Source organism: Hyaena hyaena, unplaced genomic scaffold (assembly GCF_003009895.1).
Source record: "Hyaena hyaena isolate Hyena2069 unplaced genomic scaffold, ASM300989v1 scaffold_566, whole genome shotgun sequence".
In the NCBI taxonomy this organism is placed as follows: Eukaryota; Metazoa; Chordata; class Mammalia; order Carnivora; family Hyaenidae; genus Hyaena; species Hyaena hyaena.
The window spans coordinates 570655-588615 of NW_024081194.1; the positions used below are offsets into that span (position 1 = coordinate 570655).

At 37.3% G+C, this 17961-nt stretch overlaps 1 long non-coding RNA gene across 1 annotated transcript in view; it reads left to right on the top strand.

Annotated features, from left to right (window-relative positions):
• Nucleotides 1-17420, top strand: part of LOC120248036 — an 18610-nt gene extending 1190 nt beyond the window's left edge. The window contains exons 2-3 of the long non-coding RNA XR_005532478.1: nucleotides 14484-14577; nucleotides 17243-17420. This is a non-coding gene — a long non-coding RNA (uncharacterized LOC120248036). The remainder of the gene's footprint in view (nucleotides 1-14483; nucleotides 14578-17242) is intronic.
• Nucleotides 17421-17961: the final 541 nt, after the last annotated feature.

The window sequence follows — 17961 nt, forward strand, 5'->3', positions numbered from 1 at the left end:
TGTGAGAGAGAGAGAGAGAGAGACAGAGACAGAGAGAGACAGAGAGAGAGAGAGACAGAGAGAGAGAGAGAGAGAAAGAGAGAGAGAGAAGCATTCTCTGAGCATTACCACCACTTCATTTTTAGGTCAATGAGCACAAGGGAAAACTTTCTATTGGAAATATCAGGAGAGTAAAGGAAGAATTGGTTATTGCCACCCTCAATGCCATGAAATGTCAAACTGCAACATGCAAACTTATGCAAGTAAAATTTGGCAGAATTAGGGAGCTTTGCCTTGGTGGAGAACCAGAATGAAAATGTTGTGCCCAAAGTAAACATTAATGTTTTATTTTATAGATATGTTCCTCCTTTTAGCGCAGCATTCCCTAGTTTCTCCTAAACTTTATGATTCTTCTTTGACTATCATCTGTCTTTTATAGGTGAGGCTTCACAATTCCAGGTGGTGGTAATGAAGTCCATACTTGTAGATCTCCCAATATCCCCAATCTGTAGGATATAAAATCTGAATTTGTACAAGTGCAATAGCTTCCATTTTCAGGATGTGAAACATTTCTTCATGTTTTGGGTATTTTGATTGTTTATATCACTTTATATGAAAAAAAAACCCAGAACTGTCATAAATGAGGTGGACCTACAAAACATAATTTATCTAGATTTTAACATTTACAGGAAAATGCATTCATAGATTACTTTGCCCTAGAATTTCCACTTCCTGCTACAAACCCGATTTTACCAATTTCAATATATATGAAGATGATAATGATAATTTATTAGCAGTTTTTATGTTCTAGGCAAGGTACTAAGTTCTTTGCTTATAGCAACTGAATGTCCATAATAAGCCTATGAGGCTGGTTCTGTTATCATGTTCATTTTATCAATGGAAAAAGTACAATTCAGAGTAGATACACAAATTTTCTCAAAGTCACACCACAGATCTCATAATCAAATCTAGGTTTGTCAGATTCCAAAGTTTAGGTTCTTAATGATGCTCCTCCACTGCTAGTTAGTTTTGAGGCAACTGTAATCACAGGAGCAAAATAAGAGAAGAAATTAAAAAAAGATGATACAATGCTGGGAGCTGCACCGGCCTCTCTGGATGGCAGTCACAGCAAGGAAATGGCAGTGTTTGCAGCTCCTGCCATGAGAAACGAAAACTGGTATCTCTTTCTGCTACTACTGGCTCATGTTGGAAATGAGGCTGCTGGTATTGACCAGGCCTCACAATATTCCATATCAGACCAATATTCCGAACACAGATACCTCATAAGGAAAAGCATATTCCTGCCTTTACAAAAGAGATTTTAGATGAAAGCCCTGTGGATGATTGTCAAAAGGCTCTTCCTATGGGCCTTGCAGATCCAAGACTTAGATAATAAAGGAGGTTAAGAACACAAGAGTTACAGTTGAGCCTGGCTCCAAGACAAAGAGCCTAATTTAGAGTTAAGGAATAGATCAGGGCAGAACTTAAGTTAATACTTACACCTTTTCAAACTGGTGATGTATGGCAGTCCCTTCCCCAAGGCCTACTTTCCGCAAACACCCTCCCTTACTGGCGGCTGGGATGAGGATAGATAAGAGTAGCTAAAACATAACCCAAAAACAAAGGCCAACACATTTAGGGCATCCATGGTGTTTACACATTCAGCATCAAGTCAAAAAGGTTTTCACAAACAACTTATTAACCAGTTCAAAACAGTTCAAAAACATTCGTGCTCTTGAGAGCCAGACAGAATGACTCTTAGCCCATCTATACACTTAATCTACGACCTAACCTTAGCATTATTAACTTAGAACAAATATGTATCCTTTTTTACTAAAAATACCCTGTTAATTCCTTAGTTATAAAATTTACTCAACCTCACTATAACTGGAATAGTTCTGCAAGAATATTTCTGTAAAACCTGCTTTGTACACTTCCCAAAGCATCTTATCACAAAGAGTTATCCACTGTAAAAATTCCTTTTTATGATGTCATGCTATCGTTTGACCTATAAATAAAGACACCAAAACTGACAGGACAGAGATGCCTGCCTGGTGATCAGAAAGAATCTCGGGGCTCTCTCACTCGCTGACACTGGCCATCCTTCAGGGACCCCTGCACCTGCTGGAGCCAGCCTCTGGCAATACAATAAAACTCATGTCATGAAACCTATGTGAACTCTCTGCATCTAGTCTGCATTGAGTTCTGGGGGACACTGCTGTTTCTAAGCATTGTCATGGGATCAGCCTCAGTGGGTAGCACGTAAAGCTGAAGAAAATCTAAAGACACTGATTAATGGTGACCCTGCAATAAAGAACCAAGATGTAATTATGAACAAAAGCATCTATCCAGAGGATCGAGGCAAGAAGACAAGAAATGAGTTCAGAAAATGGGAGAAAAGGAGATACGGTGATAGCAAAATAGGTTTGAAATGGCAGCAAGGGTAGCCTAGAAAGATCTGAGGTACCAATGAGAGAGATGCAGGCATTTTTTTTAATGTTTACTTATCTTTGAGAGAGAGACAGAGACAGAGTGAGCAGGAAAGGGCCAGAGAGAGAGAGACACACACAGAATTTGAATCAGACTCTAGGCTCCAAGCTGTCAGCACAAAGCCCAATGCAGAGCTCGAACTCACTAAATGCCAGATCATGACCTTGAGCCAAAATCGGACACTTAACTGACCAAGCCACCCAGGTGCTCCAGAGGAGCAGGCATTTTTAATAGAATGCCCATCTTTTCCTGTGTGAAGGGAATGTTTTTCTTTTCCTTCTTTTTTAAATTTTATTTATTTTTACATTAATTTTTTTTTTTTTTTTAATTTACATCCAAGTTAGTTAGCATACAGTGCAATAGTGATTTCAGGAGTAGACTCCTTAATGCGCTGAAGGGAATTAAAACTACCAGGTTGGATCTGACAAGACACACAGCCCTGGAGGAACTGGCATCTCCCTTATCAAGCAAGACAATGAGACCCTCTTATTCTACTACTTCTGCATCAATCCTCAGGAGTTTGAACTGCTAGGAAATGTACAGCAAAAGATGAGAGAGGATGAGACAGGGAGGCAGAAGGGAGGGGGTGGAGGAGGACAGATAGGAGGAGAGAGGTTGGGTTTAGCAACTAAATCCAAGTGAGGGAAAACTCAACCAATGAGGATGTCAAAACCCAGAAATTCAGCTCATAATAACCAATAACAAGAGGGTGAGGTCAGAACTACCAACAGGCAAAGGAAAAGGGAAGGGACGGGCACTGGGAATCATTCGGAGAATCTTGTGGTGAAGCCTAATGGTTTTTCCCACTTAAGTGCTATTATTTTTGTAGCTGTCATTGCCCTACTTGCAGGCTCTTATTCATCAGCCCCTTGTGGAGCCTCAAGACATCAAGGTTTGAGTTGGTTTGTTGCATAGGTTTGGGAATCAGTGCAAAGGAAATGAGGAACAAACTCATGAGACTGGAAGGTAGAGAAGGTACTGAAAGAGAAAAACAGAGAAGCAGTCCCAGCATCAGAAGATAGGAGGAAGAAACACTCCTTCAGGAAAACTACCATATTTTACTGTCACTTGAGGCCAGTAAGGTGGATGAAAGAACTGGAAAAGAAATGGACTGACATAGAAAAGACAGAGACCAGAGGTAATGTCAGAATACCACTAAAGTAAATCAAGTACTGTGGGTAGATGGAAGAGAGATATATGTAAATTAAAGAGTAGAAATGTGCAAAATAAAAGGGAAAAAGAGATACGTAGTAGAACCATATCCTCTCATTTCTCTATCCTTCCCTCTTTTTTTCTCTGTCCGTCTCTTTCACACACACACACACACACACATATGTATATACATTTACATATACCCACATATATATGGACAGTTAGTCTACTAGTCCACTTCTGTCAAATTTGAATAGCAACAGAGTTCCATGACTATATACAAATGGCTACTGTTTCATGTCAATTTTCAAGGCCTAGAAGATAGTATAAATGTCATCTAGACATAGTGAAGCAGAAGAGACATTTTGGATATTAGAGTTCAGACTGTTAACATGTACCAAACCCTAAAAGCTGCAATTATGTGATGGTAATAACCTTGTGGGTAAGTATACTGTACATCTCAAAGATAATAAAAGAAATGTTCCTCCTAGGATGCTTTCAATGCTAAATTTTGAGTTTACAACAAATGAATTTTAAATATTTAATGCTGCTATTAAGATATTCAGCATAAATGAATTTGATTTTTCAAAATACTCAAAAGTAACAGAAATATTCTTTTTAAAGCCAAAAAGTACACAGAAATTCTACATTAGTAAATCTATCCTTGATATATGCAAAAAACATGACTAAAATTATATTTACTTTCAATTACAAAATATATTTAAAAATTAGAAACAACCTAAATATTCATCAACAGAGCATTGGTTAAAATGTATCACGGTACATTTATTCCTTAGGAAATTTACATTACCTAGGAGTGCCTGCGTGGCTCAGTCTGTTAAGCATCCAACTCTTGGTTTAGGCTCACCTCATGATCTTACATTTCCTGAGTTCGAGTCCTACATTGGTCTCCACGCTGGCAGCGTAGAGCCTGCTTGGGATCCTCCCTCTTCTTCTCTCTGCCCTTCCTCACTTGCATTCTCTCTCTCTCAACATACGGTTGTGTGTGTGTGTGTGTGTGTGTGTGTGTGTGTGTCTGTATGTGTGTGTGTGAGAGAGAGAGAGAGACAGAGAGACAGAGACAGAGAAAGATAGGAAAAAAAGTATAAAAGTATCCCACATGTTAACTGTGGTTATCTGTGAGTATAGGAAAAATGTGTAATTATCATTTTTTTAAAAATCTGATTATTTTTCCTGGGGGCATATGTTACATTTACAACATATAAATAGGTTACAATAATACAATTTCTAAGTTCAGTATTCCAAAACATTGCTATGTAAAATAATGATAGCTGAATTATCAAAACAGCCTATTCATTCATTCATATAACATAACTTCATGTAATATTCACTACATGTCAGTCACTAACTTCCGGTATATAGAGCTGGAGGAAGCAGCCTGTCTTTAAGGAAAGCTGTGTAATCAGAAAACAATGGAGAAAAATATCCTGTGTATTGAGATCTATTGGCTAGGAAACAATGTTGTTAATAGTATAAACCCAACTACCTACAATTGCTTGGCATCACTGGAGTAGGCATAATTCTTTAGATGGCAATACACTCTAACAACCACACTATCCCCAGCAGGAGTCAGCCTGTGGCAAGAATGGAACTGAGCACTACAATGCATGTAGATTTATCTGCCCTGTTCTCATTTTCTCATCCCAGAAGATAGCTCCTAGCTTTGTAGTTCCCAGCAGCCAAATAAGGACTCCCAAGGCTAGCCACTGCCTTGTGATAGTCCGGTGATTTCTCTATTATGGATAAATCTGGTTCAGGATTCCATAGCCAGGGAATACCATAAAAGGTATACCAGGTAATCCATAAAAGATAGCTCATGATTGTATTTTGCATGTTTCTTAAAAAGGCTTAAAGGAATCAAAGGAATCATCCAGATCCTTTTCTTTGGGCTCAGGAAAGGATAGGACATGTACTTCAACCACAATTTATAATCTTAGAACCTCCTCCAACCCCAGTAGAGCTATTTATCATCTCAATGCTAAATGTAGCCCAGAAAGAGAGAATGAGCCTTCTGTAATGAAAAGTCCTGAAAGTTGGGGCTGTAAACAACCACATGGAAAGCTCTGTGCTGAATTTACACAGACTCTAGCCACCATTCAAGGTGAAGAAATCAATGACAGCACAGATATCAGCACTGAACCTCAGGAGATGCCTTGTTCTCCATGCTTTGTCTTTCTATATAGTGTCTCATTCCTGATCAAGTCCTCTCCCCAGGGAGCGCTAATAGGCTAACAGCCACAGAAATCTATTTTGTTCTCTAAATGAGCAGGATCAAAGGGTGCTCTGTGGAAAACTTAACACTACTTCTGACTTCCTCAGAGGGCTGCTATCCCTCTACTGTAACTTTGATGACGCTTCAGAGCTCCTTTCCCAAGCTCTTCAAAATACTTAACAGGCTTTAAGGAAAAAAAACACAGTTCGTTTAAGAAAAAAGACATTCGGCTGATTCCCAGTATTAAAGAGGGAACAACCTACAAACCAAACACAATGCTAGGAGGTGGAGGGGAAACTATGTGTACAATAATTATTTTGGAAAATGTCAGCTTCCTAAAATTATTAGCCAATATTTACCAGGTACTGAGCCCTTTCCTATGCATTTTACCTGCATTAAAACATTCAGTCCTCGTGACACACTCCGAAAGCTGGCAATATTGTTGGTCACAGGTTACTGAAAAGGAAAGGGCGGTTTAGAAAATTTAAGACTAAATCATTTATCCAAAGTCATACAGGCAGTAAATGTCCAAGTCTCCACTCTCCCTTATTCTGATTAAGTATTAATCAAACTTAGTTAAAACAATTTGCCTTTACCTTTTCCATGTTCTGAAATTATAAAAACTAAGAAAAATAAATATGTCAATTTTTTTTCTTAGCACAAATATTCAGGTCATTTGCTTCTGATTTTTCATTCATATGTACTTTAGCAGAGATCTAAAATTATCATTCACATGAAAGCTTTCATATATTTGACTTCATAAAGTTTCAAGCATAGAGAAAAGTTAAAGACCTTTATAGTAAGCACCCATATATTAATAAATAGATTTCACCATTAATGTTTTACTATATTTTGTCATATACCTACCAGTACATTACATCCAGCTCTTATATCCCTCTCCAACTTTTTTATATCTCATTATAAACATTTTTGCTATTGTGCCACATTTATTTTTATCTACTTTTTAAGTAGACTTCAGGCCCAGCAAAGAGACCAACAAAGGGCTTGAACTCATAACTCTGAGATCAAGAGTCAGATGCCTAACCAACTGAGCCACCCAGGCACCCAGCATCATAACATCTTAGATGTCTTCCAGGCCTTCTAAACTTTCCTTAACATGGCCCATTCTCCTTATCTTACTTTATAGCTTATCTTACTTGAACACAACTATTTACTAAACACAACTATTTACTTCCCTTTATGAGATTTACCACCCACTTGTCAGGCCTTGCTCAGGTTTATTCCTGGAATTGTTGTGCCCGATTCGCGAGTCCCCAGAGACCACCAAGGAGCCGACACTGATGCAAGTACAAAAGGGTCCTTATTACAAGCTCGAGCAGGGGCTCACCCACCTACCGGTGTAGTGGCAGCAAGGTGAAGCCCTGAACAATAGTGAGCAGAGTTTTTATGGGGTAAGGGCGGGGGTGTTATAGTGCACATGTTGTACGTATGACATCATTATATACGTTCCAATTACAATTGTACAGCACCCAAGGTAATAGTTTTGACTATTCAGTATCTGTGAGGTGTCCATTACTTTTGGCGGGGACTCAATCATGACCTTTGAATATCTTTTGAAAATGACTAATTATGAGGTGAGCTCAAAGGGCCTACGTGGGGTTTAGGCAAGTGGTGAGTAATTGGTTAATTTGTCTGCAGTTCCCAGCCCTGACTCAGACCACAGAAATGTTTAGCTGATCTGAGAGTGGTCCGAGGGTGGCTTTAGCCTTGAACAATCTGAGGCTTTTTCTGGAACTGGGGCTACATGTAGCCCAAGGTTGCTCTTAATGGAGTCCTTAATCTCAAAATGATGTTACTTAGGCTCTTTAGAATATTATTCACTTGAAATCCTAACACTGTTCTAGACACATAAAGATGACTCACAAATGCCTGTAGGTTGATAATGACCTTGACCTGGATGACAGGACCTCAGAAAGACTATAATGGATTATTATTGTTACAGGATGTTATCATAATCTTTCCAAAAATGAGTCAAGATTATACCAAACACTATCTAAGTATCAACAAATCCTATTTACTGTAAATGTAAAAGGTTTACATTTATTATAATACCTCTAATCAATGTTTCAGGTAATTAAAATTCTTCAGCCTATAAGAGCAAAGACTAGTGTTCTCACCCCTTAACCTGCTTACAGATTAATCTAGACCTCTAGTAAAGGAAATATCAGAGAATCTGGAGTTGCAGAGGAAAGTGGGTGCTACTAACCCAATGTCCTAATCCACACAGAAATCCTTTCTAGAGTACATGGAAGGAACCAATGATTAAATGGGATCCAAAACACATTTGAAGTATTCCTAGGAACATTAACATTCTTCTCTTCATTCAGTCAGCAAATTTATTCAACAGTTATTTGGCACAGATACTCTTCTGCAAGGTGCTAGAGATGGAAAGATAAATTCTTACAAGGAACTTTCACCGTGAAGGAACACTACTGGCATAAAATCCAGTATGGAAATTATATGGAAGTGCACTGTGCCAATACTGGGAAACAGAAAGGGGAATACCATCTCTGAATGGCCATTACTGGTGAACACAAAGGGGCACAGACTCTGTGAAGGGCAGAGAAAATACTTCAAGAAATCTTCCTGCAGTGTTGTGTGAGTTCAACCTTAAAGTCTAAGTAAGAGCTGACTAAGGAAAAAGGTATAGGGAGACTTCTCCAGAGAAGAACTTTTAGCAAAATTACTAAGACAAGAAGCATCATGTACATGGGAAACTTTAAAGAGTTATTTTTTTTCTATCTAGTTTGAGATAAGAATGTGAAAGACAAATAGGCAGGGCAAGATCATTTAGAATCCCATACATTCTCTCTCTTCAGGAGGTTGGACTGTACCGTACAAGAATAAGAAACTCCTTAGAAGTTTTAAGCAGTAAGTGATATGGTCAGAGTCTCATTTTAAAGAGATCATGGCAGAGACAGGGAAATTAGTTAGGATAATTTTGCAACAGACCAGGAGACAGATTTTGGGGGCTTGAACCAAGGTAGTATCAACAGGGATGGTTATGAAGAACCACGGCAGAGAATCAGGTGGGCTTCAGCTTTGTGTGATACCCAGGTTCAGTAGTTTAGAAAAAAAAAATTATTCACTTTGAGGTAAACTGAGTAGAGATGCTATGAATTATGCACATGGAGTAGTCTGGGAAATGGGCTGGAAACTACTGGAAAGAAGGATACATTTCCAGTGAGGTTTTAGGACTTCATACCAATACTGGTATCTCAACTGAGAGCTCCCTGCTTACAATCAATGCTATGGTCTGAATATTTGTGTCTTCCCAAAATTAATATGTTAAAATCCTACCCACAAAGGTGTTGATATCAGGAAGTCCTTTTGGGATGTGATAAGCTCATCAGAGTAGAGCCTCATGAATGGGATTAGCATCCTTTTAAAAAGACCCCTCAGAGCTCCCTAGTTTCTCCCACCATGTGAGGAAGTGGGAAAATGGCAATTGGTGAGGAAGTAGACTCCAAACACCACATATCAAATCTGCTGGCACCATGATCTGAGACTTTGCAGCCTCCAGAACGATGAGAAATATATTTCTAAGACAGCCAGTTTGTGGCATTTTGTTATAGCAGCTCAAATGGATTAAGAGAACCAAGAATACAAAACTTAAAAATAAAGTGTAAGACAGCTAAATCATCTCTCTTTTGGAGCTAAATTGCCATTTTGTACATCAAATATGTTAAAGAGTAAAAAGGGCTTCAGTTCCAACCTAATAATAAGAAAGCAGATTTCAGATTTTATTAATTAAATCAATATCTAATGTAAAAATTCATAAGTTAACAATATTTCTTTGCTTCAGATAAGAGTGTTAATTTACATAAAAATGTGACCTGCATATTTTGATTCAATCAAAGTGTTCAAATCAGAACATTCAAATCAATTAATGATAATAGAAATCTCTCTTGACCTCTGCTTTTCAGGAAAGCAAACTAATATCAGGATTTTATTTCAAGAAAATATCAAAAAGAAAAAGCAAATTCCAAAATATACTCAGGCATAAGGGAACATTCATTTCAATCTCCTACATACTTAAATCAATGGACAATGAGTATTAATATTCAGAATCACAATCCTGTGTCATTGCAAGTTTTATAATGAGATGATTTAATTATTATTACTACATTATCCTTCCTAAGGAAATTCATGAATGTACATTACAAAAGCTTTACTCAATGTGGATCAAAACAATAGGTTTTCCTGCTTAACCTGTACTTAGTTGAACTGATTAATGAGAACAACCCAGACATCATTTTCTTTTAGCACTTGGGCTCCCTTGTTTGATTTCTAATATCCTAAAATAACTTTAATCTTTATAAAATGTCTGTACAAATCAGAAGCAATGATCACCTTCCTCTAGTCACATAAGAAGTATGTGAAAGAAAAAAAAGTCTGATAAATAAGCATAAATATAAATAAATATATACATTTGGTGGAGTAATTAGCAGGCCTAAAATGTCTTCATAAGGATTACATGGCAGAAATTTAAGGATGAATTTCTCTAGAGAGGATATTTGTGTGTGAAGTAAAGCTTGAAAGTTCCCACAGCCAATTGGAATGACTCTAGCTTCATCCCTTTTGTGTGTCTATAGGAGCTCAAGCCCATAGCCTATTGATTTAGATAACATTTGGATGGATGGAAACCGCCTTTCAACATCTTCTCCAAAGTCTAGCTGAAAGAAGTTGATTGCTAAAGCCCTACAGGCTTCTTGACATAAACTTTGAGATGAAAGGTTATTTCCTCTCAAGCTTCTGCTGAATGTCCTTATGCTGTGAAATGAAGAGGTCAAATAAAATGACTAGAGCAAGGAAAACGAGGCTTAGGAAAAAAGTATAAGTAAGAAGAATAAGTATATACGTATAAGAAGAAGAAGAGGGATCAGGGTTCCTTTGCCTTTGAAAGACATAAACAAAAGGTTAGAGGATCACATGCTGATATTTAGCAGGGCTGTTCTTATTGCTTAGATGAAGACTCATTTCCAAATGCTTCATTTATCTAACGTGATCTGTAATCAACCTTGTCAAGGAGGCAGAATTTTTTTTGTTTTTCCAACAATTTAAGGCTGGAGTCAAAACTAGTATTTAAATGAATGGCTATCATATGCTGATTATATATTAACTCTCACAATCACTGTGTGAAGTACATAACATTGCTAAAATTTTGTAAATGAATTGATGCATGGAGACACCCAGTGACTCTAAACTTAAACTGCTTAGTATGCAGCAGAGTTAGGATTTAAAAATCTAAGTAGCATTACTGGTAGTACTGAAAGTGTGTGTGTGGGTGGGGAGAGTGGTCTTCTAGTATACCACATTGTTTCCCAAGAGGGATTATAAAGGTATGAAGAATCTTTAGGGTGAAGACTTTTCAATGTTAAAAAGAATTTATAACCTAAGAGTCATAAACAGAACTATATGAAACTAAAAACAAGGAGACTATACTGTTTTACCCTTTCTCCAGTGAGGGACACACTTGTGACTATACCTACTTATTGACTCATTAAATTGAGTCTTCCCTTTACTATAAGGAATACAGAAACTAACATATATTGAAAGTTGAGCATGTGTCAAGTGCATGTTATCAGAATTATTCTTCAAGATTTTACCCATTTTACAAAAGGAAAAATGAAGTTCAGATAGCACTTTGTCTGTGGCTATACAGCCTACATTCTGTGGCACTGGACTATCTCTAACGTCAACCACCTTACAATGAAAATCTTCTAATACACAAGCCCTCCCCACTCCCCTCCCCCTCCAACCCCCCTCCCCCTGCCCAAGCCAGGTTTTGTTCCCACTTGCCTTGTGTGAAACTGCTTTGAGAATTCAGTGCCCTAATTTCACACTCCAAGTTGAGAGCTTAGCCTAGTTTTTATACCTAATACGGTGCCCAAATAATTAGTTTTTGACTAACTTAGGAAAATGGCATGAATTGGAGTCTAAAGAAATTAGCTAAATGAATAGTGAAAGGAAAATCAGTGTTGGAGAGCAGAAATTATTTCACCACTAGGGCCACAAAACAGTTCCCAGGGGGCTGGAGGAAATGAGAAAACTGAAGAGGAAAAAGAAAGATCCTTGTTTCATTTCTGGAAGTAAATGTGAGAACAATAAAACCAATGTGACCTGGGGCATTCCTCTACTTTTCAGTCACCTTTCCTCCAGAGAGAGGAGCCAGTTGCTTGGGTTGGTCATGTTTTTACTATTTAATTCCTGACTTCTTGCTGCCTACATCATCCAGTTATGCTTTATCACCTTCTATTCTCCTTGGCAACAAGACTGATTATTAGTCTGAGTTAACTGTGGAGACCCAAGAGAAAAAGCTTATAACCCATGAACACAGCTTACTACACAGGGTTAGGATTTCTTTCTTCTTCTTTTCCTTCTGCTTCTTTATTTTAAGTAGGCTTCATGCCCAGCACAGAGCCCAAAATAAGGCTTGAACTCACAACTCTGAGATCAAGATTCCAACACTTAATGGACTGAGCCACCCAAGCAACCCAGGATTTATTTCTCATAAATGTTAAGGGCGCACGTGTTTCCATATCACTAAAAATGTAAGCTGTGTTGCATTCAATTTGTTTCTTATTTTTTACCTTTTTAGCCAAAAGAGAGAGAGAGATTAGAAAGAACATATACAACTTCTTGATCATTCTCCAGTTAAGTTTTAGAAAGATAGTGTCATCATATCGCTACAATTACTTTAAACAAACACTGCTTTGCTTTATGCAAATATTATACATGTATTAATGAAGTCACATTCACCAAATTGACACTGAATTCAATTCTAAAATCAGTACTACTTTGACAATCCCAAAATAGGATATTCAGTCATACTTTTATCTAAATATTACAATGGACCAATAAAACCAGTAAGAATATTATAAAATAAAAAATTTGCAACATTTAATTAGATTTGCCCCACATCACAGAGTGGCTGTCAATATACAATTAAGTAGCTAACTGAATAGAAAAATCTTTTAGACTTACAGAAAACAGACATGCTGAATTTTTGCTCTAGAAGTCGGTCATGAAGATACCCCCTTTCAAATACTGGAGTAGGTAGGTTGCCTTTCCTTTTTTTTTTTTTTTTTCCCCACCTACAAAGCCCAGATCCTCTTTCATTCTGTGTCACAGAACTAGGTGATGAAAAAGCACCATGGGTCTAAGTGACTTCCAGGGCTGGATGTCAAAAAAGGTTTCTTCAAGTGTTCCTTGTTAAAGTGGAAATCTCACCACCAATGAGATTAATGATTGCTTATCTGTCTTACCTACAAGATTTGAAGTTTCTTTGAAGGTAAAAGTAATGTCACATTTACTTTTGTACTTCCACAAGAGTGTGCCTGGCATATAATCGGCATGTATTATATGACTTTTGGGTGAACTGGACCTCTCTAATCAATACGAATTCAGGGAACAGGTTAGATGTCAGAAGTCCTATTTAGGGATTAAACTTCAAGGCCTTATGATTCTATAACTACTTTCATTTTCAAAATAGGGAATGCATGCATCATCCTATGTTTCTTGGTAGTTGCATTAATTTTGAAGTATACAGCACAATTTTAGTAAAGTTAATGATAACTTAAAAAAAAAGAGAAGACTGAACATGGCAATCAGCTCTCTATTATTATCAAACCAGAACATAGTGTGATTAAGCTGTATGCCTGGTAGGTACCATTTTCCTGTAGACATGTTCTCACAGGAGAACACAAGTGATTCTTGTCAGAAGTCAGAAATGGAAGAGAATGTGGCAGCACAAGCATGCATAACATATGCAGTCCTTCATTCTCTCAAGAGTTGTATATGAATTTTATTCATCAGTGAACAAAGACAAAAATACCTGCCTTTGTGGAGATCACATTTTAGTTGGGAAATATAAGTAAGTAATAATACACATAACATAGTAGGAAATTAGAAGTACATAGTAGTACATTAGAAGAAATTATTTGTACATGGTAAAAATAATAAAGCAGATTGGGATGTATTACATGTCCTGTGAGAAGTGTCACAGTTTACACACGGAGGTCAGTGTATGCCTCATTGAGGTGCTAACTTGTTTTTTAAAGTAGGATCCACGTCCAGTGTGGGGCTGGAACTCATGACCTTGGGTTTAACAGTCTGCTCTATTGACGGAGCTAGTTAGCCACCCCTTGAAAAGTTAACCTTTGAGAAGAATCTTCAAAGAAAAAGAGGTATCTAAGGAAAACACTCCAAGCAAAATTAACAGAAAGTGCAAAGACCTGGGGCAGGCAGTATGCTCCGTGCAGGCAATTGGGGTTGAAGTAGAGTCAGCAAAAGAAATCAAAGTAGAAGAAAACGTCTACAAGGTAATATAAGAGCACAGGTCTTTGGCTTTTGACCTGAGAGAAATGGTGAACTATTACACGGTTTTGAGTTGGCCTGAGATTTAACAAGGTTACTCTGGCTGATATGAGAAAAGACTAGAAAAGACTATAAAGAGACAAAGGTGCAAGCAAAGAGACCAGTCAGGAGGCTGCTGTGATAGTCTGGGTGAGAACGAGGGTGGTAGCACAGCAGAAGGAAAAGTGAGTGATGGTTGGCTTTGGATGTTTTCAAACAATGAGAAAGCTTTTAAAATCACTTGATGTAGGTATGAAGAAAAAAGAAAATTCCAGAATGATTCTGAGGACTTGGAGCTGGAGCAATCAACAGTGGAACTGGCATTAAATGACATGAAGTAGAAAGTATGTAAAGCAGGAATTTTTTTTTTTCTTTTTCCTTTCCTGTTTCCCTTCTCTCTCTCGTGAAACTTAAAATGTTCATGTTTGTATGCAATGAGTTTGGGACTAAATTTAGATATCTAATGTTCAAAGGGGACTTTGAGCTAGAGATATACAGTTGGCCTTTGAATAACACAGGATTAAATGATACAGGTCCATTTATATGTTGACTTTTTTTCATAAATGCAGTACAGTATTGTAAATGTATTTTCTCTTCCTTATGCTTTTCTTTATAACATTTTCTTTTCTCTAGCTATTTCGTTGTAAGAGTACAGTATATAATACACATAACATATGTGTTGATAGACTGTTTATGTTATTGGTAAGGCTTCCAGTCACCAACAGGCTATTAGTAGTTAAGTTTGGGGGAAGTTAAAAGTTATATGCAGATTTTCAACTGTGTGGGGGTCAGGATCCCTCTCTTCCCTTTTGTTTAAGAATCAGCAGTATATTTACAAATCATTACCCCTTTGTTTAAGAATCAGCAGTATATTTACAAATCATTACCATGTACTGCAGATTTCTTATAATGAGATGTGATGTGCTCACTGAGGAATCAGTGTAGGTGAGAAGAGAAGGAAAGGGAAGGGGGAGAAAGGAAAGGAGAAGTCCTAGTAGTAAGCCTGAGGCCACGTCAGTGTCAGGAAGTTCAGGCAAGAGGAAGAAGGAGGAAACTAAAATGTGGCCCAGGAGCCTGGTCACTGCAGAGACTGGAGACCTAGGATCCAAGCGAATAAAGTGATTCTAAGACAAGGAGCCACTTCCTCTGCCACTGTGAAACTCAACTTTCACTTGAGAACTTTAAATATTCCAGGCATTTCAAGCCCACAGAGACTACAGAGTTTCACAGAATACTGAGGTGTTACCTTTGCTAATGATAACATCTAGTTCATGAAACATTCTGAAAAGTGAAAACATGACAGTTTAGTCAGACATGCAGACTGGGTAGATTTCTCCCCCCCAAAAACGAAGACCTTAAGTTCCATGATCAATATATAAATACATAGTTGCCTCATACTGTAGTAGAAATGTAACAGTAATCATATTTATATAACCTCCCTGCTGCATATAAAGCTGTTTTTGTTTTTTGGGGTTTTTTTTTTGGCAGGAGACAGGTATATGTAATCTCAATTTGGGAAAGCAGTAACATCTTGCCCCCAGGATTTTTCAGATAATTAAAATAAACACACTAAAATCTTGTAGGAAATCAGGGGGATGAATGGAACATATAATTTTCAGTCTACAAGGAAGGCACAATATAATATAGACATAGTAACACTAAAAAGCAAAACAAAAATACTTTTTATTGAGCAAGTGTTATGTACATTTGTATTATCTCATATTTAGCCATTTACCTGCAAAATTCTTAGATATTATTATTCTACTCTTGAAGATGAGAAAACTCTGACTCAGAGACTATATGACATTTCCATTTACTATGCAGATAGTAGGTAACAGATGATCCAAATTCTTTTCCAGTGGACTAGGAGTCAGAATTTCTTGGGTTGTGTGTTTTTTGGGGTTTTTGTTTTGTTTTTTGCTTTGCTGTAATGACCTGGTAACCTTAATAAGTCACTTGGAATATCTGGGTTTTAGGTTCTTCAACTGTAAAATTAGGGATGCTGCCAACCTAGAGGATGACTTTGGATGGGGGTGTAGGCAATTAGATGCACAGTGTAAGGCTGCTCTTACTTCCGGAGAAGGACTGAAGAAGAGTCATATCAAGGTGGAATGTAAAGGGGTGAGGCTGAATAAGGATGGGCCTAACATGCTGGCTTCTGAACCACTGCTGTAGTTTACAGTAAAAGAAGATAAAGAAAATCTCAGAACGGGAGAAAAAAAAAAACCCAACAGACTATACCTTCAAGCTAACAGAAAGATAATGTCCTCAATAAATATATTATATCATAATTTATATTTTGAGGATTAAGTTTAGGTTGACCTCTGAACCTCAGGTAATGACTCAGATAAAAATCATAAAATAAATTCAGGAGTCAAAGGGAATTGGCAGAATAACTATGGCATAACCTAAGTTTTGAGTTTCAGAAAAAAGGGCTGCTGGTCTTAATAATGCTGCCTTGAGGCCTGGCACTAGCCAGTACCCTGTGTCACATGCTCTGTGGTATATGGTTATTAAATGGTGCTGCCTCCTATGTGCAAAAGTAGAGACAGGTCTGTTATCCAAAATTACCTTCCACATCCAATCCAATGGGGTTCATCTATAACCTATGGTTTTATTACACAGAATTATGAAAGACTTTATTTAATATGCTATCCACTCATTGGCTTCAATATGTTGTCATTGATTTAAGGACCCCAAGATTAGGCCTTGGCTTAGATTAGCCAAAACTGTCACCATAGGAACTCCACTGTCCTACAGAATTATACAATTGATAATCTAAGCCAGAAAACCTCTCAGAAATTTCAAAGGCATTCATCATAAATTTATTAATAATCTATTGTCAGCAACAGGGACATGAAAATTATAGATGACTGATACCATTTCCCTCGTCATATATAAACGAAGTAAGTCTTCAGCACTTCTATCATTTACGGAAGCACTTCAGGGGACTTCTTTTTATTGGCCTTGGCCTGAGTTAATTTAATTTTTCAATTGTCTTCCCTCCAGGTTCTTCAGAATTATTGTCAAACAAGGAAATAAATGCAAATATCCTCTCATCATTTACTTATGGGCTGTGATTCCCCACTGACAAGTCCGAACACAATTGTCAGAGGATAAACAACAGGAATAAGACATTATTAAAGGTCAAGAAACTGCTTTCTCAGGATCCCATAAGCAGGTGCCCTGTCTGATACTTCTGAATGTATGTGAGTTATGTTTTTTCTTTAAATATAAAGTTACAATTTAGAATCCTAGACAGCCGACCTCAGCTATACTTTTCATGCCTAATGTAAATGTTATTCCCAAACCATATCAAAGGCAATAAAGATTTAGCTCATTCAATTTCATACCATGATCTGGAGAAAATCGGATCTAAAATCTGTAGTTTGGGAAGTTCATGCCAATTGATAAAGATAAGGAGATAAACCCACCATATAAGAATGTAAACACATTCAACATTGCCCAATGGCCAATTCTCAAGCATTAAGCAAGGCAAATTGTATCTGTTTTTAAATACTTCTCACCAGACTGAAATTTAAAGTATTGTTTTGTGACAAAAAGACAGCATCATGTTGACATTCTCTACTATGTCATCTGTAGAGAAGCCAGTTTAAAACACTAATAGTTATTATATAAGATATTGGAGCTAAGTCATAACAGCACTGAGATCTAAAGAAGCAAAAGCATAAAATTATTGGTACTTTCTATACTGCAGTTCAAGGAAG